The sequence below is a fragment of the Myxine glutinosa genome, chromosome 1 (genome assembly GCF_964187855.1).
Source record: "Myxine glutinosa chromosome 1, kmMyxGlut1.1, whole genome shotgun sequence".
NCBI lineage: Eukaryota > Metazoa > Chordata > Myxini > Myxiniformes > Myxinidae > Myxine > Myxine glutinosa.
Genome location: NC_136261.1, coordinates 95,737,153 through 95,743,152, shown reverse-complemented (window position 1 = coordinate 95,743,152; position 6,000 = coordinate 95,737,153). Strand labels below are relative to the sequence as shown.

Sequence of the window (6,000 nt, the reverse complement as noted above, 5' to 3'; positions counted from 1 at the left end):
TCTGTAATTGTTACCTCGAGAAGAAGGTTGCTATTTCCATGTAATTGTATTGGCATTTAAATAAATTTTATACAAGATTTAGGTTCATGGGAAAGCGAGATAACATAGTAAAAAGGCAACAAAGTGGCAGGCCACAGTTGAACACAAGCAAAGGACTGAACTACTAACAAAGGAGATGGGAGAAAATTAACCTGTAAACAAGGTAGAGTTAATAGGGTGAGACAAGATGGTCGAAGGGATGAGGTGGGGATAGCTGATGTGAGATTGAAGCCCTGGAGGGAAGAGTGCAAGTGAACCATCTCCAGCAGGTATTTTCACAAACAGGTGATTTGTCCAGGATTGGCTGTTGAACATTAACAATTTATTTTCTCCATAAGAACAAGACTCGTGGAAGAGTGAGGTGAGAGTGTAAAGAGCCAATGAAGTGCGGCGATTCCACTCCTTTCGGCTCCTAATTCTGCTCTTTCTTCAGCACAGGTATGATTGTCTGAATGGCCTACACGCCCACCTGCAGGAAACATGATATATTTACCTTTTGTGAAAGGAATGGTCTTTTCAAGATTAAATGCATTTTATGCTGTTAACATATACAATACTGGAACAGCACTCGAAAGAACGCAAACCTCCGCCAGGCTGAACAGTTCACGGTTTGTATCCCACTGACTGGCCGGATCTGGATCCAGACTTGAACCGAAATCTAATCGACTTGTTGTTCTCGCCTAACCAACTCATCCACCAGGTTTTGTACGAATCTGGCCGCAACGTTTTGAGATATCATGCTATACTGTATGTTGTTTTGACCCCATCTCTCAATGATGAAGAATCACTTGTAAAATTCTCGGATCTGGATCTTCACCGAAATTGAATCGAGTCATCCTTGTTACACACCCAACATGTCCACAAAGTTTTGTCCAAATCCGTCCATAACGTTTTTGTCCCACGTCCCACGTCGCACCGCGGAGCGAAAGGGGGACTATGGTTTTCCCGTCCGTGCGTCCGTCCGTCCGTGCGTACTTGTGCGTGCGTAAGCGAAGGACCGAATTCTAATTTGGTCTGTGGGTGCAACCCACGTCAAAATCCAAGATGGCCACCGCCATGTATGTCTGAACATTGTGAGCGGAATATCTTGAAAAATAAGCGAAGTACCAACTTCTAATCTGGTGTGGGTGTATCTCGGCATAAGGAAGAACCCTATTGAAAATTGGGTCGCCACGTCAAAATACAAGATGGCCGCCACCATATATATATATATATATATATATATATATATATATATATATATATATATATATATATATATATATATATATATATATATATATACATACATACAGTGAAACCTTGACTTACGAGTTTAATTCGTTCTGTGACCGAGCTCGTAACTCAATTTGCTCGTTTCTCAAATTAAATTTCCCCATTAAAATGCATTGAAATGCTATTAATCCGTTCCAGCCCCCAAAAAACCACACCAATTTTTTTTGTTACGTGTTTTTAAATAAGAAAAATGTACTTTATAAATAACAAATAATGTATAAACAAGCACGACCTCGTATATACTGTACATAATAAGCGGCGTTACGCGCGCTGCTTGTAAACAAGGAGGAAGCGGACAACGCGGTAATTTGTAAGAGTCTTTATTCAAGAGCTCACTGTAACACTGGCGCGCTCCGGGCTGCGCGCCCGGTGTATATCCTGAGGCCACGCCTACCCCTCGGCGTGGCCCCCGCCCACTTGGTGCGCGGAATGATGTCACCACGCCAGTGAGCTTCCGTGTCCGCCACAATGTAAAGAAATAAACTGGTTTTATTAAGTGTATTTACCTTGAAGATCAGACGAAGATGCTGGCGGAGGTGGAGGAGATGACTTTTGCCTTTTTCGCCACACTTTCCTCGCTTTCACTTGCAGGGCGTTTCAATAAAAACCTGTCCAACGAGGTTTGTTTCTTCCTCCCTTTCAAAATGTTTCGATCGTACTGCCTCGCCAAGTCGACAACACGCACACCTCGCTCATGTTTTTCGACGATTGCGTGTTTTATATCCAAGCACATCATCCTCTTCTTCTTCTCAGTACTGCCCTTGGCACTCAATTTCTTAGGACCCATGGTTAAAACTAAGAAATTTTCCAAAATAACCAACATGCGAAAACAAAGCAGCAGCGATATACGGCAGAGATGCTTGCACGGCAAGATAACCACGTGACCGGAACGCTCGTTGGGCCACCTAGTGGCGGGTGGCGTAAGCTCGTAACTCAGATCTCGGCTCGCATCTCAAAGCAAAAAACCGCCCGAGCGACGGCTCGTATCTCGGAAAACTCGTAAGTTGGTGCACTTGTAAGTCAAGGTTTCACTGTATATATATATATATATATTGTTACGGACCGCGGACAAGATGTTGTTTGCCGAGCGGATGGCGCCGCGGCCGAACAGTTACCCCGACTAACCCGATTTCTGAACGTTGGCCAAAATCGCGCCACAGATATTCAATGGGGAAAAGACTAAAGCGAAGGATGTGAAGAAGAAGAAAGACAAAGGGTAAGGAATACAAATATAATTTATTTACTATATACAACCAAAAGTAACCAAGGAGAAGGAAGGATAATAAAATAATTTACAGAAGATATTAGAGACACAGTGCAATGCTAGCTTACCTACAGTCTTAATTAACCCAGGACAGAACAAACAAAAGACAGACTCACGCGGGGAATGATGATAGGACTGGCAGGAGGTGGATGGCTGGAGGGAGAGGAAGGTCCACGGGTACTGCAGCACGATCGGCGTGTTTAGCAGCCGCCGTTCCTTCGCGGCCCTGCTCAAGAACTGCCGTCAAGGCCTCAAGCTGCTGTGGCTGAAGCTGCTGTGGCTGCTGTTGCTGTGGCTGCTGCTGCTGTGGCTGCTGCTGCTGTGGCTGAAGCTGCTCTTGTAGGGATCCCTTACTCAACTCCTCTCGTACTCAGTCCAACCACACTTTCGCTTCTTGCGCGCGCGCTTTTATAGCGCCTCAGGCGATCAAGCCGCCGGCCTTCAGGACACGCCCATCGGTCAGCTCGCCTCGGCCCTGATTGGTCGGCACGACCCTCTGGCTCCGCCCTTGATGACGATGGGCGGGCACGCCCTTCTTCCCCGAGCTGAGCACATGCTTAATGGCGGCTATTGTAGTTGGCAGTAGAAGTTTTGGGAGTGGGAATGGGGCATGAAAGGGAATCTATCTTATTTCACTTGGTGCAATGGAGTGTCATTTTAATGGAAGACAAAACCTTAACCTAATACACAGAATAAGGAAATAAACTACTGAACAGGGATATTATAGTGTCCTTCATGTATGCTTTATGGAACTAACTACGGGAACGCCCTTTGACCTTTATACAACAGACTGGAGGCAGGAGGGTCCAGAATAAAGCAATAATAATAAAAAAACACAATTCTCATATCCACAACAATATATATATATATATATATATATATATATATATATATATATATATATATATATATATATTGTTACGGACGCGGCTAGGATGTTAATTGCCGAGCGGATGGCGGCCGCGACCCGAACAGTTACCCCGACTAACCCGATTCCTGAAACGTTGGCCAAAATCGCGCCACAGATGTTCAATTTGGAAAACACAAAGACGATGGATGTGAAGAAGAGGAAAACCAAGAAAAGGGTGGAAATACGAATATAATTTATTTACTATTTACAACCAAAAGAAACCAAGGAGGAGGAAAGGTAATAAAATAAAAACAGAAGAGGCAAGGCGACACAGTGAAACTTAGCTTAACTACTGCAGGCTTAACTTAATCCCCAGGACAAGACACACAGAACAAACTCACGTACACAGAAGGATGGAATGGGAGGAATCAAGGACTGGAAGGAGAGAGGAAGGTTCAGCTGGGGCAGGAGAACGGCCGGGCCGGGAGTGAGCAGCCGCCGACTCTCCACACTTTCGTTCGCACGGCGGCGTTGCTTCGCTGCCGCGGGTCGAACCGCCGCTAAAGCTCATCTCCACCCAGCTGCGGTGGACTCGGCTGCGGTTGGTTCAGCTTTGAAGGCTTTGCCTTTGGTTCAGCTTTGCTTTGGTTCAGCTTTGGTTTGCGGTTTGCGGTTTGGTTTGCGGTTGGTTCAGCTTTGAAGGAATGCTTCGAAGGACTCCCTGGGCTCCGGTGGACTGCTTCGAGGGACTCCCTGGGCTCCGGTGGACTGCTTCGGGCGACGGGTTATATATAACCACCCCCATGGAACTTTTGCGAACCTCCTCGAACGCTCTCTCTCCGCCCTCTCAGGCCAAACCCCTCATCCTTGGTTGGTTGATCGGGGGCTGGCTCACTCCTCCTTCTCATGACGAGGTGGAGAAACGCCTTTCTTCTCCGAGCCGACCACGCCGTAATGGCGGCAATGCAGTTGGCAATAGAGGCATTGAGGGAATTGAAAGGGGATCTATCTTATGTAATTCAGTGCAATGGAGTGTCAAGTTAATGGAAGACAAGGCCTTAACCTAATACACAGAATAAAGATTAACTGTCAACAGGGAGGAAATCTATTATTAGCTACGTGGGTGTTTGTGAAATAACTACGGGAACGCCCTTTGACCTTTACACAACAACAAATGGGAGGAAGGAGGGTGAGATTTTACCATACGTTACACCACAATAAAAAAAAACATTCTCATTTCCACAACAATATATATATATATATATATATATATATATATATATATATATATATAAATATATATATATATATATATATATATATATATATATATATATATATATACATACATACATACATACATACATACATACATACATACATACATACATACATACATACATACATACATACATATATATATGTCTGAACCTTGAGCGAAATATCTTGAAAAATAAACGAACTACTAACTTCTAATCTGGTGTGTGGGTGTATCTACGCATAAGGGAGAACGCTATTGAAAATTGGGTCACCACGTCAAAATCCAAGATGGCCGCCTTGCGTCTTCCACTTTGTCAACTCGCATCACTTCACCGACGGGGGACCTAGGCGTAACGCTTGTCAGATATCATGCTCGCAGACATACAATAAGCACTTGAAATATTATGGAATGGTTTTGGGGGTAAATAACACAAAATGTTAAATACTTGTATGCAATACAATACTGTGCTGTATATTTATATATTATGTTTGTATATTATGATTAACCTAAGTCCATGAACGTGTACACATACACGCCATTACAAAACCCTGCCTTCTACTACGTTGGAGTATGGGCTAAACATGTTGGGAATTATCATTTTTGGCCTTGTCCATTCCTGCAGGAGTGTGTGTGTGCGTGCATGCGTGCGTGCGTGCGTGTGTGTGTGTTTGCATGCATGCATGCATGCATGCGTGCATGACCGTGTCCGCAAACCAACTTCAATATCGTGTTCCCTGGTGACCTGCCTTAATATTATGGCCTTAAGCACAGTTGGACAAAGTTGTCTAATGCAACCACATTTTCTGCATCTGGTTTAACAATAAGTGGACTGCCAGATTAACCTAAGTCCTTAAGGTATTAGACCAGGAGCCCAGAAGGTTTATTCAAGTGAAAAGCGCCGAAGCAACTGACCACGTGGGTTGAAAGGGTTCTACCCCCACATCACAAAAATGCATTGCTGCCGGGTCAGGGCCGGTGCCTTCCCGCCCAAATCGTGCAAAATAGGGACGCTATTACCGAAAATCCTATTTTCTTCAATATCTGGAAAACTATACATGAGAGTATCACAAATCTAGTGTCTACACCCATGTTTTCATGGTCAATCATTATAAAAATGCATTCCTCCTTAGCCAGGGTTGTGTCTTTCCTGCCCAAAAGCACCCAAAGTGCCCAAAGTAAGGAAACCATTGCTGAAAATCCTATTTCCCTCAATATCTGGACAACGGGAGTATCACAAATCTGCTGTCTACACCCATGTTTTCATGGTCAAACATTACAAAAATGCAGTTTTCTCCTTAGTAAGGGTCATAT

At 44.1% G+C, this 6,000-nt stretch overlaps 1 protein-coding gene across 1 annotated transcript in view; it reads left to right on the top strand.

Moving 5' to 3' along the window:
* The first annotated feature begins 377 nt into the window (after positions 1 to 377).
* Positions 378 to 6,000, top strand: part of LOC137426622 (cyclic nucleotide-gated channel alpha-3-like) — a 75,281-nt gene continuing 69,658 nt past the window's right edge. Inside the window, exon 1 of the mRNA XM_068115330.2 lies at positions 378 to 477. The gene's annotated coding sequence lies outside the window, so the exon portion shown is untranslated. The remainder of the gene's footprint in view (positions 478 to 6,000) is intronic.